Source organism: Abramis brama (assembly GCF_963993115.1).
Source record: "Abramis brama genome assembly, chromosome: 1".
Lineage (NCBI taxonomy): Eukaryota > Metazoa > Chordata > Actinopteri > Cypriniformes > Leuciscidae > Abramis > Abramis brama.
In genome coordinates, this window is record NC_139963.1 from 60,900,362 (window position 1) to 60,919,977 (window position 19,616).

Consider the following 19,616-nt stretch of genomic DNA (forward strand, 5'->3'; position numbering starts at 1 on the left):
ACGAAATAAGCCTGCTCCCGAGCAGGTTTAAGATTGCGCTCCTGTTGCTATGACAGCAAGTCCAGGATGAGCGTCGAAGAACCAAACAATCCAAGATCATGCCAAATCGCCAACAATCAAATCCAGCTAAGTGAGTTAGCGACGTACGAAGAATGGGCCCCTGATCAAGGGGTTCGCGCTATTTTTGAATCTGAACACGAAGCAGTCACGTGACTGTGTTTGGAAACGAAGATTCGGACGTCACAGATCACGTGGTTATGGCGAAACGAATCAAGCTCCGATACACTGCTTCAGATGTTTTTTGGATACAAGCTTCGAACCCTCAGTGCCGAACATCACATCACTACATATTCCTTCTCATATCGGCGGACCATCGCAAATAGGGCTCGGGGGATTACTTTTCACAAGTAAGATTTAACTTTACCGTACTTTTGTTTGTATTTTGTGAATAGAATATTACCAGAGAGTTGATAAGGAGCAAGGATCTTTGATAACTGTGATGAAATCGTAGCCAGCTAACTTAGCAGGCTATGTTTACTTTACCAGCCGGTGTTTAACCGGTGACCCGGCTATGAACTGAGACTTGATCATTCATATTCCATAACACTGACTCTGATTACAACTGACACAAGAATGCTATTGTATTATAAATAAAACAAATATTACTGGTATAAAATTGGCCAGTGAGTACAAAAGTGACACAGACTGTAGGCTATTATCAGTGTTGGGCAGTCACTACTTGTAGCTTAGCTATAGTAACTTAGTATTTTGGTGGTAGCTTCACTATTTTGTGTGTGTGTGTGACAGAGAGAGAGAGAGAGAGAGAGAGAGAGAGAGAGACAAATATAAAGCTTTGAAGAAACTAATATAATATAATCATATAGCCTATTGTTCCTTATTGAAATATCTGACTGTAATCTATCTTTCTGCTTCCCTATCATAGTGTGTGATTTGCAAAATAACATAGCCATCAAGTATCAAAGGGTGACCAGACGTCCCCAGTTTCAGGGGACAGTCCCCGTTTTTGGTGGCCTGTCCCTGGCCAAATACAGAAAAACACCTCCGTCCCCGTTTTGTTTTTGAAGACACAACATTATTTTTTTTCAATCAGATTGATAGTCAAAATGTCCCAGTTTTTCCCCCCTTTTCGGGGATTATGTTCCCATTTTTTATCTTGGACGTCTGGTCACTTTATATCATATATCAGAATATTCTATTACTGTAAGCCCACTATTAGTGATGCACCGAAATGAAAATTCTGGGCCGAAACCGAAAATTTAGGATGCACTTGGCCGAAAACCGAAACTGAGGCCGAAAATGGCTTCTTTTAAAAACTTATATATATTGCTTGAATTTAATGGATCTGAAATGAAAAATCACAATATAATAATCAAACTTTTATTAACAGTTACATAACAAAACATAAAATATTTTTAACAATAAATATAAATAATAATTATTCTTCAAGTTTTATGTTCCATCAAATAATATAGTTTTTTAAAAATTGTGAAAAAAAATCCACAATTTTGGAGATTTTTGCAGAACAAAATGTTACATAGCCTATTGTAACTTTGGTGTCCTCTCGTAATAGGGCTGTCATTTTTGTGAAAAAAAAAAAAATCCTGTTCGATTTTTGAGACATAGGCAAAGTGTTCATTGAAGCGTTAGTAAATTGCCTATATTTGGCGTTGATCCGTTTTCAACAGCAAATATAGGCAAATCCACGGACAACTAAACAGGCATTAGGGCGAACGTAAAGAGGGCGCTTGAGACGCGCACAAGTCAGCAATGTGGACTGCCATAACATCAATGAAAAACATTACTGAAGGCTACATATTGTGCACTATATTTTGCAGAAATAGGCTATGTGTGTGTGTGTGTGTGTGTGTGTGTGTGTGTGTGTGTCAGAACCTGCAGTTGCTGTGTGACGCGCGTTCGCTGCGAGCGTATAGTGATGAGCTGGACGCGCTCCGAGAGAAGGCCGTTAAAATCGATTCCCTATTCTCGTTTTCGAAACTTGTGTTTAAAATCGATTCCCTATTTTCGTTTTCGAAACTTGTGTTGGTTTGTCCGATCGATTGTGCAATAAGTGACAGCCATTTGACATGCTTAATCTTTGATAGGCAGACGCGTGATAACAGCTCGACCGTGAGTGAAACCTAAGCGCTTGCGCACGGATGGGAGGGGCGGGTGACATTCATTTTCGGTTTACGTTTTCGGCTGTTTTTTTTATTTCGGCCCGAAACCGATAATGCCATTTCGGCCGAAAATTTTCGGCGACCGAAATTTCGGTGCACCCCTACCCACTATAAATATTAAAATACGCCAAACCTGTATCATAATAAGTATCATAGCTAGGCTACATGTATGACCTTTTATGACTACATGTATGACCCCAGCGTGAAAATCAGTTCAGTATTCAGTTCAGTTTGATTAATTAAACGCACTGATAGCTCTTTGCACCTGTCAAACAGATTACACTGGGTTTTCTGAGGTGAGGAGAGCAGTTTGCGGTATTTCTCATATTTACACAACCATCACACACACTTTATACAGTTTGATTAAGCGACAGACTAATTTCTGTATTGTTTTCATCGATCACAGCGATAGCCTACTTGTGCGTCTTTTCTGGCGTCTTCCTTCTGAAATAAACATTTAGTGCAGCAGCAGCGAGCATGAGGAGATGTTGAGTTCATTCAGACCTGAGCGATTATGGGTCAATGACGTATAAGGATTTTCAACAGGCCAATTTTAAAATACCAAAATTAACAATATATATATTGCAATTGTTCAATCATTAAGAATGTTGTGTACATATAAATTCAAATAAAAAATTTAAATTAAGTGATTTTAGTGTTTTTTCATCTAGATGAATTGTCCATAGGCTTAAAAAATGTCATGTGGGGCGACCGTGATTTATCTTAAAATTAATTAATTTCCTTAACATAAATGTATTTTTTTTTACGTTCTCCGTAATTAAAGTGTTTAAAAACAGAGTATTTGAATTTCTTTTGAGTTTTTGTATATAATGATCTCATATTTTTGTTCTGCAATTTCAATCGCCTTCTAAAATGCAGTTAACAGACTTATTTTTCCTGTAAATCGCATAAAACTGATAGAAATGTTTTAAAAATATAATTTACTAAAGCATACTGTATCAGTGATTCATATTTCAGCCACAGAAATAAGATATTTTATTTTAAATTTAATACAGTGATAGCTTTTATTGGTCGCACCACATGATAAGTGGTCGCTCCAAATGACACGAAAACCTTATATAGTTAAAAATCTATTTAAAGAGATCAATGAACAATACATTTTATACAAAAAAATTTATTTAAACCAGATTTTATACAAATTTCACAGAATTTTCCTGAACATAAACATTTTATAAACTCACTTTTATAAAAAAAAAATCACTTCACAAAAACAAGTGCACCATTTAATTTAACTTGACTTAGAATTTCTTTCTAACAAATAATAATGTTATAGATATAAATTATTTAATAAAAGTATTGTATACAGGTAACATTTGGAGTCAATAGTTTTTTAAAGTAATTAATACTTTATTAATCAAGGACACATTCAGTGTCACATTCAGGCACAGGCTATAATGTTCCGAAAGATTCTATTTCAAATAAATGCTGTTCTTTTGAACTTTATATTCATCAAATAATCCTGACATATAAAATGTATCACAGTTTCCAAAAAAAATATGAACATTGATAATAATCAGAAATGTTTCGTGAGCAGCAAATCATTAGTGACCCTGGATCACAAAACCAGTCACAAGTCGCACAGGGTATTTGTGCAAATAGCCAACAATACATTGTATGGGTCAAAATTATCGATTTTTCTTTTATTCCAAAAAATCATTAGGATATTAAATAAAGATCATGTTTTATATTTTGTAAATGTCCTACCATAAATTTATAAACATTTATTTTTGTGAGTGAATATAGCAATATTGCAAACATAAATGGACAACTTTAAAGGCGATTTTCTCAATGTTTCGATTTTGTAGCACCCTCAGATTCCAGATTTTCAGTTGTATCGGCCAAATATTGTTCTATCTTAACAAATCATACATCAATGGAAAGCTTATTTATTCAGCTTTCATATGATGTATAAATCTCAATTTCAAAAAATTTACCCATGTGACATTGACCCATTGAGTGGTTTTGTGGTCTAGGGTTACATATTAGAATTATTTCTGAAGGATCATGTGACACTGAAAACTGGAGTAACGATGCTGCAAATTTAGCTTTGATCATAGGAATAAATTACAGTTTACTATATATTCACATAGAAAACAGATATTTTAAACTGTAATAATATTTCACTCTTCTCCTATCAAGGTACTCTGCTCTTGTTGCAGGGTCAGAATTTTTTCGCTTGGCAGTGGCATCTGGTAAAATAAATTAAAATAGTTTTAAATAAATAAATAGGCAATAATAAATACACTACTAATAAATGCATTATTACTAAACTGAAATTACAATGTCTAATTTTTTTTTGTTGCATTTTTCTCATATTGTACAAAGAGTATACACAAACTGTCTGAAATCTATAAAAAAAAATATCCCAAATTGCATAAAAATCTATTCCAAATGATACTAAAGTACTTTTTTTATATAAACCGTCAAGTGAATATAAAAGCATAAAACTGCCAATCTAGGACATATATCATGGAAAACAGTCTGCAGTGGTCGCACCACATGATATTTGGTCGCACCACATGATATTTTCAAATTCAGTCATAATTTACAGGCACAGAATTGGCCACCTAAACAAAACAAGCTAGCTTGCCAAAAAAGGTCACTATGAATTTTATAATAAAGATATATATTTGTAGAAATAACTTTAATATTATTATTTTTTTGAGGTTATACCACATGACATCCAAATGTGGCAACTACATACCAACCATTACAAAGGTTTATTTTTTTTCCAATTTGAGAGAATTACAAACCTGCTTGCTGCTTCCATGGGTCCTTGGTAAATTGGTTTATGATGTAACTTCCTGTGTTTGAATAGTTTTCAACATATAAGTCCCAAAATGGTAGTTCCTTGATGGTCGCACCACATGATATTTCATAAAATGGACATCATCGGACAAAGTTTGTTTGTATATTATGATGGAAATATAAATACAAATGCTTTGATTTTTTTTAAAGGATTACAAAACACTTTGGAAATCATGCCAAATAGTGCAGAAAATAAATTTGAATAAATTCAGAGTAATTTCAAAGACGTTTTCAAAACAGAAGTTATGGCCGGACGGTCGCACCACATGATGTTTTGACACTTTAAATAACAAAAAAAATAACAAATAAGTAAAGGTTTTTTAAAAGTTAAAGTGAGTACATACATGGGAGAGGTACTATAAATATACAGTATCTTTTTATGCATTTAAACCCATTTTTGCCTGAAAAAATGCAATCGGACAGAAAATTTAGGCGTCACGTCATTGACCCTTTTGTGTTCGTCAGTGTGATTGTCTCGTCAAGTCAGAAATCAAAGTCAGTTTGAGATCAGTGAGGGGAACTGATATGGGAATCAATCTCAAATAAATCAAGTGAAAATCAAATGAATCAAAAATCAAGTGTCATACTGGAACAGATACTGCTAAATGCTTTACATTGAGCCTATAATGAGCCAAGTGAGACATTGAATTAAAATATATATATATATATATATATATATATATATGAGGAGCTCTTTTCCAAAACGGGATAAATCCATTTCAGTAGTTTTCAGGAAAATTACATTTTTTACCTAGACCCACACATTTTGTGAATATTCAATTTATCCTGTTAAAATGTTTTATTTTGGCTCAGTCTGAACACGTTGAACAATGATTATTAAATCAAACAACAATATTGTTGATGATAAATTCAAAGTTTATTTATTTATTTTTCAAAACGCTATAAATCCATCAATTTTTGGAAAAAAATGATGGTTTGTCTTTTAAAAAACAAACAAGAGAACATGCAACATATAATCAGGTACTCATAGTATAAATGAATATAAATTAAATAAGTGCAAATGCATGAAATAAATAAAAGCCAAATAAAATAAATAGTAAAATAAAATAAAATAAAATAAATAGTAAAAATAAAATAAATATTTCCAGTGACATGTTCTAATATTGTACACCACATAAAATAAATAATTTAAAAATAACACACATACAAATACCAGTCCTTAAATACAACAATGTTAAAAATACATTCAAATCATTTAGTAACACATTTAGGCTATTAGGCTATTAGAACTATTCAGTACTTTTAATGTCACGTTAGCAGGCTTCTTTACAGGAAAATATCTTTATCGCGAGGGGGAAACCTACAAAACAGTATTATACTAGTCAATTATGAAACGAAAGTTGTACTCACCAAACACTTTTATGAAGGTCGCCTTGCAAACGGGCACTTTCTCTGGATGTCTGTTGCACAAAAGACTATACTTAACAGATACGTTCCGGTCTTTTTGTTTGTTAATGTCCTGGACTTTCGGACGCTTCCTTTGTCACTTGCGTGATGTCCAGGAGATTAAGTATGGCCTGGTCCTGGTCAACCTTGTTTTGTTTTTCATAAAAATAGTTGAAATTTACCATCAGATCGTCCGGCGACAGCCTCTCGGCCTGACAGAAACCTTTGGCGGCAGCTTTGTGTTGACATCCCACTGTTGGTATTAACGCGCCACCTGAGTGACAAACCTTCTTTTTTTGTTGTTTTTTGTGATTTTCTTTGTCCAGTCTGCGTTTTCTACCCCCAGGTGTAGGTCTCACTGGCTCATCAAGGCCATCAAAAGTGTTACTAAAGCACTCATTTTGAGGAATGAATGAACATAAACAAAGTAACAAACCTCTGTTCAGATCGGCGCCTATTTGGATTGCGTAGAACGCTCACCGAATTCTGATTGGTTGAGAGGATATATCCCGTTTAGGCTAAAAATAGGTTTACGCTTATCTCGTTTTGGAAAGAAACTGCATCTTGCAGTACATTTTAAACAAGTAAATATAGCGATTTGTCATGAAACGTTGATGGAGCAGTGAATAGGTCCAGTACACAGCAAAATGACATGACAAACTCATTTTATATATATATATTATCAATTCTGTGCATTGTTATTTTAATGATCTAACTACTTTATAGTGATTAATGTAGTTGTCATAAGATCAAACTAGCTATATTTAGATAAGATTAATGTGGACATATTATGCGCTGCTGTAATTATTTATCTGTAGTGATTGATGAAGATCATTAGTGATTGTTTTTGTGTTGTTGATGTTTTATCCATGTCATATTGTGAGAAAGTACACTATTGTCTTTCAATATAGCAGTTTTATAGGCTTTTATCATGTATCCTGACTCAAATAATGTGTTTCTAACAGCAAACACTCAGAATAAAGTGAGATGATATGCTGATGATCCTGAATGGCTTGTTGAATGGCGTGTTGATAGTCTGAGGCTCATCAATATTAACAGATCTGCTGAAAACACTCTTTATTTCATGACAATAGTTCCTGTTTTCACCTCATTTATTATGCTGATGTCTTCAGATCTCCTGTAAATTGACACTTAAAGCTCATTTCATTGGTGTCACCAGACTGAGGGGATTTGTTGGTTGCTATATGTACCTTTATTTCTGTGTTTTTTATTAACTGTTTGTCTTACCATCATTTATATTTGGAAGAATTTAGATTATTTATATTCTTTTCTTTATTTCTAGATACCTGTATTTTAATGAAGAAGCAGAATAATGTTAGGATTAGCAATACAAATAATGAATGAATTGTTATTTCTCACAGGGTAATTCACTTGAGCTTGTGTTTCTGGTGTCCCACTTTCACATGCGTATGGAGGTCAGTGCAAGGAAAAGTCTAGTGTGAATGGCCATTAATAATTAAAACGTTTTTAGTAAAATAAATATCGATCTCAAAGTTGGTGTCAAAATATGGCAGTATTGTATATTTAAATGTTAATATCATGTTAGATAATTGGGTCATTGATCAAATATATTTAACAGTTTTTGCTAAAGAAACATGGGATTTGTGTCTATAATGTTTTAAAAAATAATAATTGGAAGATAAATTTACCTCATTCATGGAAAGTTTCAAGGACATATAATCAATTTATAAAAAGGCGTTCTGCAAATGATCATAATATTTTAAAAGTGCCATTTATTTGTTGCATATAAGTGTCATTTAGTATAAAAACAAACTCAGTAACTGATATATTTTAGATTTTGGGCAGATCAGCAATGAAGCTCCTCCCACATCAGTCACATGGTCAGTGAAGCTCCTCCCACATCAGTCACATGGTCAGTGAAGCTCCTCCCACTGTAATTCTCCAATAAATTCTGTCAATTCCCATCAGCTACAAGTGAAGACGAGCATCAGAGCATCAGGAAGAGCTGAAATCTGCAAAGACTGAGTTTATTAAAGAGGACAGTGAGACCATGAGTGATCCAGAACCCTGCAGAATGAAACACACTGAAGATCCTGGAGAACAAAGAGGTTGGTGTTTATTCTTCATTCATTCATGAGGCTGAAGAACATTCATGTTAGAAACATTCAAGCACTTCATCACATTTAGATAAACAGTTAAACTATGAAACGGTCAGAATGTTCTGGGTTTTCTTCAACAAATGTTCAGTAAAGGGAGGTTTGAGACATTTTTATATTGATTGTCAACATCAGATCAAGCTAAATACTATTTTATCTGTTTTATTTTACATTTATTTTATATCTGGTTCAATAGTCATTTTCAACATAGTTTACACCAAGTAACTGATAAAGTTGTATTTGTCAAATATCATCATTCTTCTTACAGTAAGGTTGACACTCTACACTTTGAGCATGTGAAATTTCTACAGACGGTAACTAGGGATTTGGGTCAATGTTTTAAAAATAATAATTGGAAGATAAATTTACCTCATTCATGGAAAGTTTTCAAGGACAAATAATACATTTATAAAAAGGCATCAAATTATCATAATATTTTATAGCAATTGTCTACTTTCTACCATTACACTTTCATGTTCATTCACTTTATATTTCTCTCTTTGAATTATTTTGATGTACTGAAAATGTAATTTAATACATTTTTCTTTCATGTCAGACCAGATGGAAGTGAAGGAGGAGAGTGAAGAACTGAGTGAAGTGGAGGAGGAGAGTGAAGAACTGAGTGAAGTGAAGGAGGAAAGTGAAGAACTGAGTGAAGTGGAGGAGGAGAGTGAAGAACTGAGTGAAGTGGAGGAGGAGAGTGAAGAACTGAGTGAAGTGGAGGAGGAGAGTGAAGAACTGAGTGAAGTGAAGGAGGAGAGTGAAGAACTGAGTGAAGTGGAGGAGGAGAGTGAAGAACTGAGTGAAGTGGAGGAGGAACATCATGTCAATCCTGGAGAAAAACCTTTGAGTCGCTCAAAGACTAAAAATACATTTTTAAAGAAAAGAAGAGCCAAGAAATCTTTCACCTGCACTCAGTGTGGAAAGAGTTTATCAAGCAAAGATGGTCTTGAGATTCACATGAGAGTTCACACTGGAGAGAAGCCGTTCACATGTGATCACTGTAAAAAGAGATTCTCATGTAAACAAAATCTTGCGCGTCACATGAGGATCCACACCGGAGAGAGACCGTTCACATGTGATCAATGCGGCAAAACATTTCTTAGGTTATCAGACCTGAAGCCACACCTGACAGTTCATACGAAGGAGAAGCCGCATTCATGTTCTGTGTGTGGAAAGAGTTTTTCACTGCGTCAAACTTTACATAGACATGAGAAAATACACACTGGTGTGAGAGAGTACATGTGCTTTGAGTGTGAGAAGACTTTTATTACAGCAAACAGTTTAAAACGGCACCAGAGAATTCACACTGGAGAAAAACGTTACAAGTGTTCACACTGTGACAAGAGATTCAGTCAGTCAGAAAATCTGAAAACACATGAGAGGATCCACACTGGAGAAAAACCTTACAAGTGTGATCAGTGTGGAACAAGTTTCTATTGTAAAAGTTACCTGAAGCGACACACGAGGATCCACACTGGAGAGAAGCTGTTCCCCTGTGATCAGTGTGGGAAGAGTTTCTCAAGCAAACATAATCTTGTTGTTCACATGAGAGTTCATACTGGAGAGAAGCCGTTCTCATGTGATCAGTGTGAAAAGAGATTCTCATGTAAACAAAGGCTTGTGCGTCACATGATGATCCACACCGGAGAGAAGCCGTTCTCATGTGATCAATGCGGCAAAACATTTCTTAGGTCATCAGACCTGAAGACACACCTGAGAGTTCATACGAAGGAGAAGCCACATTCATGTTCTGTGTGTGGAAAGAGTTTTTCACTGCTGGATAGTTTACATAGACATCAGAAAATTCACACTGGTGTGAGAGAGTACATGTGCTTTGAGTGTGAGAAGACTTTTACTACAGCTGAACATTTAAAACGGCACCAGAGAATTCACACTGGAGAAAAACGTTACAAGTGTTCACACTGTGACAAGAGATTCAGTCTGTCAGATCATCTGAAAACACATGAGAGGATCCACACTGGAGAAAAACCTTACATGTGTTCACACTGTGATAAGAGATTCAGTCAGTTAGCAAATCTGAAATCACATGAGAGGATCCACACTGGAGAAAAACCTTACATGTGTTCACACTGTGATAAGAGATTCAGTCAGTTAGCAAATCTGAAATCACATGAGAGGATCCACACTGGAGAAAAACCTTATAAGTGTGATCAGTGTGGAACAAGTTTCTATTGTAAAAGTTACCTGAAGCAACACATGAGGATCCACACTGGAGAGAAGCTGTTCCCCTGTGATCAGTGTGGGAAGAGTTTCTCAAACAAACATAATCTTGTTGTTCACATGAGAGTTCATACCGGAGAGAAGCCATTCCCTTGTGATCAGTGCGGGAAAACATTTCTTAGGTCATCAGACCTGAAGACACACCTGACAGTTCATACGAAGGAGAAGCCGCATTCATGTTCTGTATGTGGAAAGAGTTTTTCACTGCTGCAATCTTTACATGCACATGAGAAAATCCACACTGGTGTGAGAGAGTACATGTGCTTTGAGTGTGAGAAGACTTTTATTACAGCAAACAGTTTAAAACGGCACCAGAGAATTCACACTGGAGAAAAACGTTACAAGTGTTCACACTGTGACAAGAGATTCAGTCAGTCATCACATCTGAAATCACATGAGAGGATCCACACTGGAGAAAAACCTTACATGTGTTCACACTGTGACAAGAGATTCAGTCAGTTAGCAAATCTGAAATCACATGAGAGGATCTACAGCACAGAGAAGCTGCACACGTGTGATCAGTGTGGAGAGAGTTTCTCTTTTAAAACTCACCTGAAGCGACACATGAAGATCCATACAGTGGAGAAACCACATCACCTCAAGTCTGAGATCACAGTAAGTAGTTTATGTTCATGTGCTGAGCAACAAAGTCTCTTCTGTGTATAGCCAAATCTCTCCTCTCCACCTATAGCCGGTGTGTGGTGAGCACAGGACACTTTGTTGATTGATTGGTATCGATTAACTCGTGTTCAACCAACAGGAATATCTCATTTGTCGATTAGTTTAGATCAATGCAAAAAACACAAATTCGCTCTCTGACAGTAGGTGGCGCTCATGTAAAGCAGAAATAAAGCACTGCCCTACAAAGGCAAAAGACCTTAAGTCGCTAGAGTGTGGAACTGAGAAAAATGACTTTAAAGATTTTTAGTTGTCCCGTCAAATTAATTATAGGTAGGACACTGGAAATCTGGCAAATAGATGTTTTAGTAATGGAAATTATATACATAAAAAAATCTTGAGGTCAAACTTGACTTTTGACCACTATTTTAAAGTTACTGTACTCTGCCTTTGTATTGTCAGCAAAAAGTGAGAAGTCATACCAAGGCAAAAGGCAGTAACTTCCACATTATCAATATTTGGTTGCTGATCACCATTAACAAAATCATTATAGTAACACTTGTATAAAATTTAGTGATCATGGCATTTATTTTGTATGATTTACAATTATTTATGGCCATCTACTTATTGCTAGCATGGGCTTTGGTTGCATTCTGATGGCATTATTAATACATTTGACATGACAAAATACCTCCATAGATATATTAGTCCAGCATTGGCTCGACCGTGTTTAGGGCGGGGCTGAAGGCGCCGGCGAAGTTTTGGCACTCTGCCAGCTAGATGCACGAGTGTTTCAACCAGGTCCTGTACCCGAACTGGGTGAGGCGGGGCTTTAATTCTTGGTCGTATTCATCTGATACGGCAATGTGTAACGTTTTTCTGTCAACTCTGCATAATCCTTCGCGATCGATATCGCACGTTTGTCGACGGCGGGTTCAGACCATATCAAATGTTCTGACCGCAACTGTGCAGGACAAAGCTCTGAGGACATCAGAAGTTAGAGGGACTGATAAGCGTACAATCTGGTAGGTAGCATTATCTGATAGAACACCGGCACAGTAACTTCATATTGACGCGCGGCTAAACAAAGGCAGAGTACCGTAACTCCATTTCGAGCGTTCCAAAACAAAGCCAAAGAGCGGTCACTGATGTTACGGTGTTCTGCCTTTGTTTCTCATGGGCTTTTGGAAGTTACTGTTAAGACAATTCATTATTTTCTCGAAAAAACAACGGAATTGATTCAAGATACTTATCCACATGATAAAGGAGGTCTTGAATGTGCCAAAAATATAAATAACTCATTTTCGACCAAAAACGAAGTTACGGTCTTTTGCCTTTGCACGGCAGTACACAGGGTTCTAGACTGCAAGTGAATGGAAATTCATTATAATCCATTATAAAATCTTGAAGAGCCAGGACATTTTTTAATATAACTCAGATTGTATTCGTCTAAAAGAAGAATGTCATACACACCTAGGATGAGTTGAGAGTGAGTAAATCATGGGCACTGACTTGGAAGCCAGTAGAAACATTGTGCCTTGAACAAACAAGTTCATGAAGTTTTAAGTTATATGGCTTTTAAGTCCACATATCACCAATATTCCCTGTGGATTTAATGTAGTAATGCTAACTGTAACCATGGTATTGTGGCAGAAATAGACAAATGTTTTTACATTATTCATTTCAGGGTTCGTACATCCTTTTGAGAGTAAAATTCAAGCACTAATCAAGGACTTTCAAGTCCATCACACTTTTTCCAGCTCTTCATTTTTTTAAATATTATCCAGTTTTAACGTTATTTTTAATGTGATGACAAAAAACATGATTTCTTCTTTCGTGTGTCGTCATCAAATGTCCAGCTCAGTAGAACTCAGCCACGTTCTCATCTCAGGTCCCACGTCGAAGAGGCCGGCCTCCGAGGGTGGTTTATACAGTGGACAGGTGGTGATTATGTGCTCAGCGGTCTGCTCTGGCTCCCCACACTCACACACTGCTCTGTCCTCCAGGCCCCACTTCCTCATCGATGCTTTGTAACGTCCAACCCCAGTTCGCAGGCGGTTTAGCAGAGTCCATTGCCGGCGTGGCAGATCCTCTCCTTCAAGACCGCCTCCAGGGTCATAGATGTAACGGTGGATTCGTGAGGGCCCAGCTGACTCCCACTCCTGCTTCCAGGCTGCCGCGAGCCATGCCTCTGTAGACAGGTCCTCAGGGATGGACCTGAGCAGGTCTTGTGCCGCCTTGTTGTACGGGTGGCGGGACTTCAGTCTATGAGGAGGCAGTGCTGTTGTGGTGGTATTGTGCAGGATATGCCAGTTGTATCTTTGGGCTTTCCTTGCAAGAGCGAGGGTAGCAGCCTCTCGTCGGAGGCCGGCCGGGGCAATTCCCGCTAGTGTTGGCAGATGGTAGACAGGGGTAGATTTCAGGCATCCAGTTATAGTCCGAAGGGCGGTGTTTATGGCAGTGTCGACTTTCCTGACGTGTGGGCTTCTGCACCAGGCTGGGGCACAGTATTCAGCTGTGGAGAAGACGAGAGCTACTGTTGATATTCGAAGCACCTTGGCAGTTGCACCCCAGCTAGTACCAGCGAGACGTCGAATTATTGCGACCCTTGATGACACTTTGGCCGTCACTTCTTCAAGGTATTGTTTGAATGTTAGAGATCTATCCAGGCGTACGCCAAGGTACCGTGGGGCTTGCTGGAACTCAAGGCGCTTGTTATTAACGAATATGTCCAGTTCCCGTCTGGCCTCACTGTTGTTCAGGTGGTAAGCTGCTGCAACTGTCTTGCCGATGCTGAGCTGTAAACGCCACTCACGCAGGTAGGCTGCCAAGGTGTCCATGTCCTGGTTTAGGCTGGCCTGCATCTGCTCCCATGTTTGTCGTCTCATCATAATGGCCAGGTCGTCAGCGTAACCATATTTCCGGGATGTTGTTTCCGGTAAGTCGTGGATGTAGATATTGAATAACATCGGTGCGAGGACAGAACCCTGCGGAACACCATTCCTCAGCCTTCTAAGCCTGCTGCATTGACCGTCACTGGTCTTTAAGGTGAAGCTGCGGTTCGTCACCATCTCAATGATGAACTTCACCATGTGCCGGTCGGGAATGATCTTTAGTAGCTTTAGGTGGAGTCCGCGGTGCCAGACGGTATCGTAAGCGGCTGTGAGATCAAGCAACACTACTCCAGCCTTCTGTTTTTCCTGAAAGCTGTCCTCAATGTCTTGGGTGAGCAGTGTCACCTGGTCAACCGTTGACCGACCGCGCCGGAAGCCAGCTTGTTCCCGTGGGAGTTGAGGGTCCACTATTGGCTCGATACGATTATAGATCAGCCTCTCCAGGGTTTTGAATGGGACGCAGAGCAGTGAGATGGGTCGATAGGATTTGGGGTCTTCAGCAGGCTTGTTTGGTTTTGGAAGGGCTATGACAGCAGCGCGGCGCCATATCTTCGGGAGCTTGGACCTCCGAAGGCATGTCGAGTAGAATGAGCAGAGCCATACAGATGTTCTTACACTCTGGTGAGTCACAAACTCAGGGTGGATGTAATCATGGCCTGGTGCTTTCCCTTGTTTGGTCTTACTCAAGGCAGTCTGGAGTTCAGCTGTTGTAAATTCCCCTGACAAGTTGGCGTCCACACTAGCTGCTCTACACAGGGAAGTCACCTGGTGTGATGTTGTGCGGGCAAAGTTCTTATCAGCATCAGGGAAACAGCTGTTCTTAAGGAGCTGGGATGCGATGGCATTTGCTGTTATTGGGCACCGGGAGGTCGATGGTGTTCTACCTGTCAGCTGGTTTATTGTCCGCCACGCCTTACGGCTGGAGTGGGTGAAGTCAATTGACTGAACTACTTCTGTCCACCTTGACCTTCGGGTGGCATCTAGCTTCTGCAGAAGTACCGTTGCAGATTCTTCAACTTCCTCCCTGGAGCTTGCCTGCTGGTGGACATGCAGGAGGTGGCTGCATTCTCCATCCCAGCCCGGGATGTAGTTTGTGTTAAAGCCACGGGGGATGGTTTTCCTTGCTGCCCCAAGGAGTACTCTGCAGTAGGCTGCATACCCAGCGTCCACGTCGGCGTTGTCTGGGTCTGGGAGACCGGATGTTGTCTTTTCTGTCTCCTCAGTGAATGACTGCCAATTTGCCTTACGAAAGTTCCATCTCCTGACGGGTTTCCCTGCAACTGGCTGCACCAGGGATGGGACCTTTATGATGGACGGTCGGTGGTGTGAGCGGGGGAACCTATCCAGGACACGTCTCTCTGGCTTTTGAGCCGTGTGCCACACAGCGAAAGCCAAGTCCGGGTTGGTGTGGGTGTTCCAGCGTGCTGAAAAGAAGCTTGGAGGTTCTTTGGGGTCGAACAGCAGCAACGCATTGGCACTGGAGGCCCATTGGCTTAATGTCTCTCCATTTGGTGTAGTATGACTGTAACCCCAGTCTATGTGTTGGCAGTTAAAGTCCCCTGCATAGATGGCGGGTGCAGGTGCCGGTGGAAGTGATGCCATGGTCAGCATTGATGGTGGGGGCTTGTAGACATTGACAACCGTTGTGGTCTGCACCTTAGTGGACAGCCATTCGATACTCGAGCCTGGTGGAGATTGGCCAGTGGCTGTCCAACTAAGGTTGTTCCTTACAAAGGTTGCAAGTCCATGCTGTTTGCTGTGGGTAGACCCAGCAAGCTGGAAACCGGGCAGTTTGAGGATGTTATCACTGTCACGGTGTGTCTCCTGGAGGAGGATGGCTGCTACTTTGTGGGAGTCAGCGAGATGGTAGATGACTTCCATTTTGGCGGTGGTAAGGCCCTCTACATTAAGTTGGAACACCGACAGACCTTGGTACTCGATGGTCGGGATGGTCACTCGTCCTGACATGGACGCACCATGTCCCTTCGGTCTCTTGCACCTCGGTCTGCCAGCTAGATGATGACTGGTTGGCGACATTAGTTTCGCAAGCTGGTCTTGCACCATTTCTTGCTACTCACGGAGGAGGCCGCGTGAAGGCTGTCGTCATCTCCTCCATCTCCAACATGATTTGTTTATCTTTCAAAGATTGTCCCCATTTGTAGAACTAAACGTTTCAAAGTGTAGGGAAACTTATACTTGCACAAACTATATATATATATATACATTGTCAGAAAGGTAAACAAAACAATGAATACATCATCACAATTACCAAGCGATTGAGATTTTCTATGTTCTATCATAGAAATCAATTGACTCTTAAAATGCTCAGAATCCTACATTAGAAATGCATATCTGTATTCCCATATTCTGTACACCATGTCTGGTATCATTCTAATCGTAGTGATCTCACGGAATTGCATATATGTATGAGATTACAATTAAATGTATTCTTATGGGTATTATCTTTTCTGAAAGAGAAAATACGAATTCTATCTCTCACATGACAAAGTCAAAGTAGGCGTTTCTTCAAACAAAGAAACTTTCTTACCGCCTCAGATCAGAAGATCTGATTTGCTGTTGTCCCAAAAAGAGGGTGTAAACAGATGTCTTTTAAAAGGAAGAGACCCCCACTTCTCTCTCTCTCTCACCCTGATCTCTCACCCATCCTCCTCTTCTCCCCGGCTTCAAGGAACATCTGAAGAAGGCTCCGGCCTTCTCTATCGAACGAACACATGTTCGAGTCATAGCTGCCGTTTTTGCAACTAAGATATATATATATTTGTCTCTCCCTTCACGGGAGATGAATCTTATTTTCCGGTAAATGTTACATTCAGTGAGCCTTTCAAGCTTCCCGCGACACCGGAAGACGCAGCAGAAACAGGACACCGTCCGCGCTTCCTTCCTGTCTCAGCCTCACCCGAACAGAGAACAAACTTGCAAGTATCTTTTGATCCCTCTAAAGCTTATTTCAGGTGTCTGGCTCTTAGGTTTCTGTATGTAATAATTACTAGCTTTTCCCTTCTCTCTATATCTTTCTTCCTTTCTTTCTTTCATTCATTCTGATCACGTATGTTCTTGTTTGGTTAAATGTTTGTTTGTTTTATTGTTTGCATTTTTACGTACGTTTGTATTTGTAGCTCATATAATCTCTTTTACATTTATTAAAATCCAACTTTAACTGTCTCTGTGTTTGAAAGCCCGCTTTTATAAAGTCAATGAAACAAAAGATCTAATTAAGGTAAAAGCTCGATATTATAGACTACATTGAGTAGTTTTAATTAATAAACTCAGAAAGTTTGATGTTCGTGGCCAGAAGATAAACTTTCTTGGAATTTGTAAATAGATACCCCTTCTTAACTGTGATAATCTTACATTTATTCGCTGGACGAATGATTGATGACCAGACCAGTTACAGAACCAGGTAATCTCGATAATTGATAAAGTAAATGTACATGCGATTTCTGAATAATTATGACCATGAGTTATGATTATTAATATTTCCAAAATCCCCTATATCCTTGAGCTAATTCGCATTTACCGTCGTTTATGTTACAAAGTCCACAAATCACAAATATTCACTGTGGATTTAATGTAGTAATGCTCAGTGTAACCATGGTATTGTGGCAGAAATAGACAAATGTTTTTACATTATTGGTTTCAGGGTTCGTACATCCTTTTGAGAGTAAAATTCAAGCACTAATCAAGGACTTTCAAGTCCTTCACACTTTTTCCAGCTCTTCAATTTTTTTAAATATATCCAGTTTTAATGTTACGGTAAGGAGATGAAAATGTTGTAGAGGTGGGTCTAAAAGACCATTTTCACCTGAGATTCAGACCCAGACAGAAACCTAGTGCTACCAGATGTGGGCCGGATCTGAGCCGACACTATGTTGCTGTCTGGGGAGCCAAATTACAAGAGGGACAAAATTACTTTAGAAAGATGGCAGCATCATTATTTATTGCTAGGTCTGTTAGTTATATCTGTTGACTTTAGCAATCTTTGTTGCATAATAAACAAATGGAAACAGTTGTCTCCAAAAAATGTGGAGAAGCACTTTTCATGTTCTTTTTTTAATGTTAGACCAAAACGACAAATAAAAATACATTTATAATGCTTTTTCCTCAGCCTCCATCTCTCTGGTGGCAGACGCCAGTATTTCACAATATGAAATGAGAAAAAGAAATCAATTGAAAACTAACTTGCAAATGGCCCGTAACTAGACAGAGGCCAGAAAAACCTGGTGCATGAGCACTACCTATAAAAACAAAAGGCAGATTAGGTAACCTAGATCAAACTTTATTACATTCATGAATCAGGTATGATTTAGATGAATTCACCAATAGCCTACATCTTAATGGGGTGGTAAAAAGACGTCAGGGCAGATAGTAGTAAAATCTTGCATAGTACACAAAATCCCATGGTTTAACTCTAGATTATTGACCAGCAAGTTATTGAGCTTATTAAATGGCTGATTGGATTCTGGGAAAGATTCATGTAAGATACACCACATATGGTGATGATCCACTTAATACATTGCAATTGCAGGGGCTGTCTTACTGCATTAACGTTAAGCTTGTTCTTTATGATAGGCTCTATGGGAGGACAACTTTATACAGACACGCAAAGTTTCATGTTAAGGGCATTTTCCTTCCTTAGAGCCTGTTAAAAAAAAAACAAGCTCAATGATAAAATTCGCAGTTGCATTCATGTCAAGTCATCTTCATTTATATAGCGCTTTTAACAATGTAGATTGTTCCAAAGCGGCTTTACACTGATAATAGGAAATTACAGTAACCGAGATTGTTTTGGCTCACCGTTTTAACAGGAAACTCTTCTCTCTTAAAAGTTCTCTCTACACAGACTTTAAACGCGAACCTGTGAGATCGCTAATGGCGTGCACATGCATATTAAGAATTAAGTTTAAAGATATGCACGTTTGAATATATGTGCTCTTTCCCTACAAATCAACTCTCAACATACTATTTATCTGGCCTTATAATTTATAATACAGAATTTTTATCGCTTCTACGTAGCCAAATGAACCGTAATTATCCCGACAGCGCTTTATCTGTAGATACGTAAAGGGAGGGGAGGGAGGCCTTCACAGGGAAGAGCTTAGTTGACACTTCAGAACTGCGCTGTTGTCACGTCCAGGAGCAGGTCCCTCATCAGCTCTGGATACGGCCTGGATCCGGCAGACTGCGGTAAACCTCGGGATAAACAGAGAGACTAATATTAGCGTAGAAGCCATTCTTCTTGTGTAACTAGTACATCAGGATTTATGGGA

At 38.8% G+C, this 19,616-nt stretch overlaps 1 protein-coding gene across 1 annotated transcript in view; it reads left to right on the top strand.

The window, feature by feature from the left end:
- The first annotated feature begins 282 nt into the window (after positions 1–282).
- LOC311078024 (uncharacterized protein) overlaps positions 283–19,616 on the top strand; it is a 42,416-nt gene continuing 23,082 nt past the window's right edge. The window contains exons 1-3 of the mRNA XM_084106667.1: positions 283–407; positions 8,385–8,524; positions 9,129–11,431. The gene's annotated coding sequence lies outside the window, so the exon portion shown is untranslated. The remainder of the gene's footprint in view (positions 408–8,384; positions 8,525–9,128; positions 11,432–19,616) is intronic.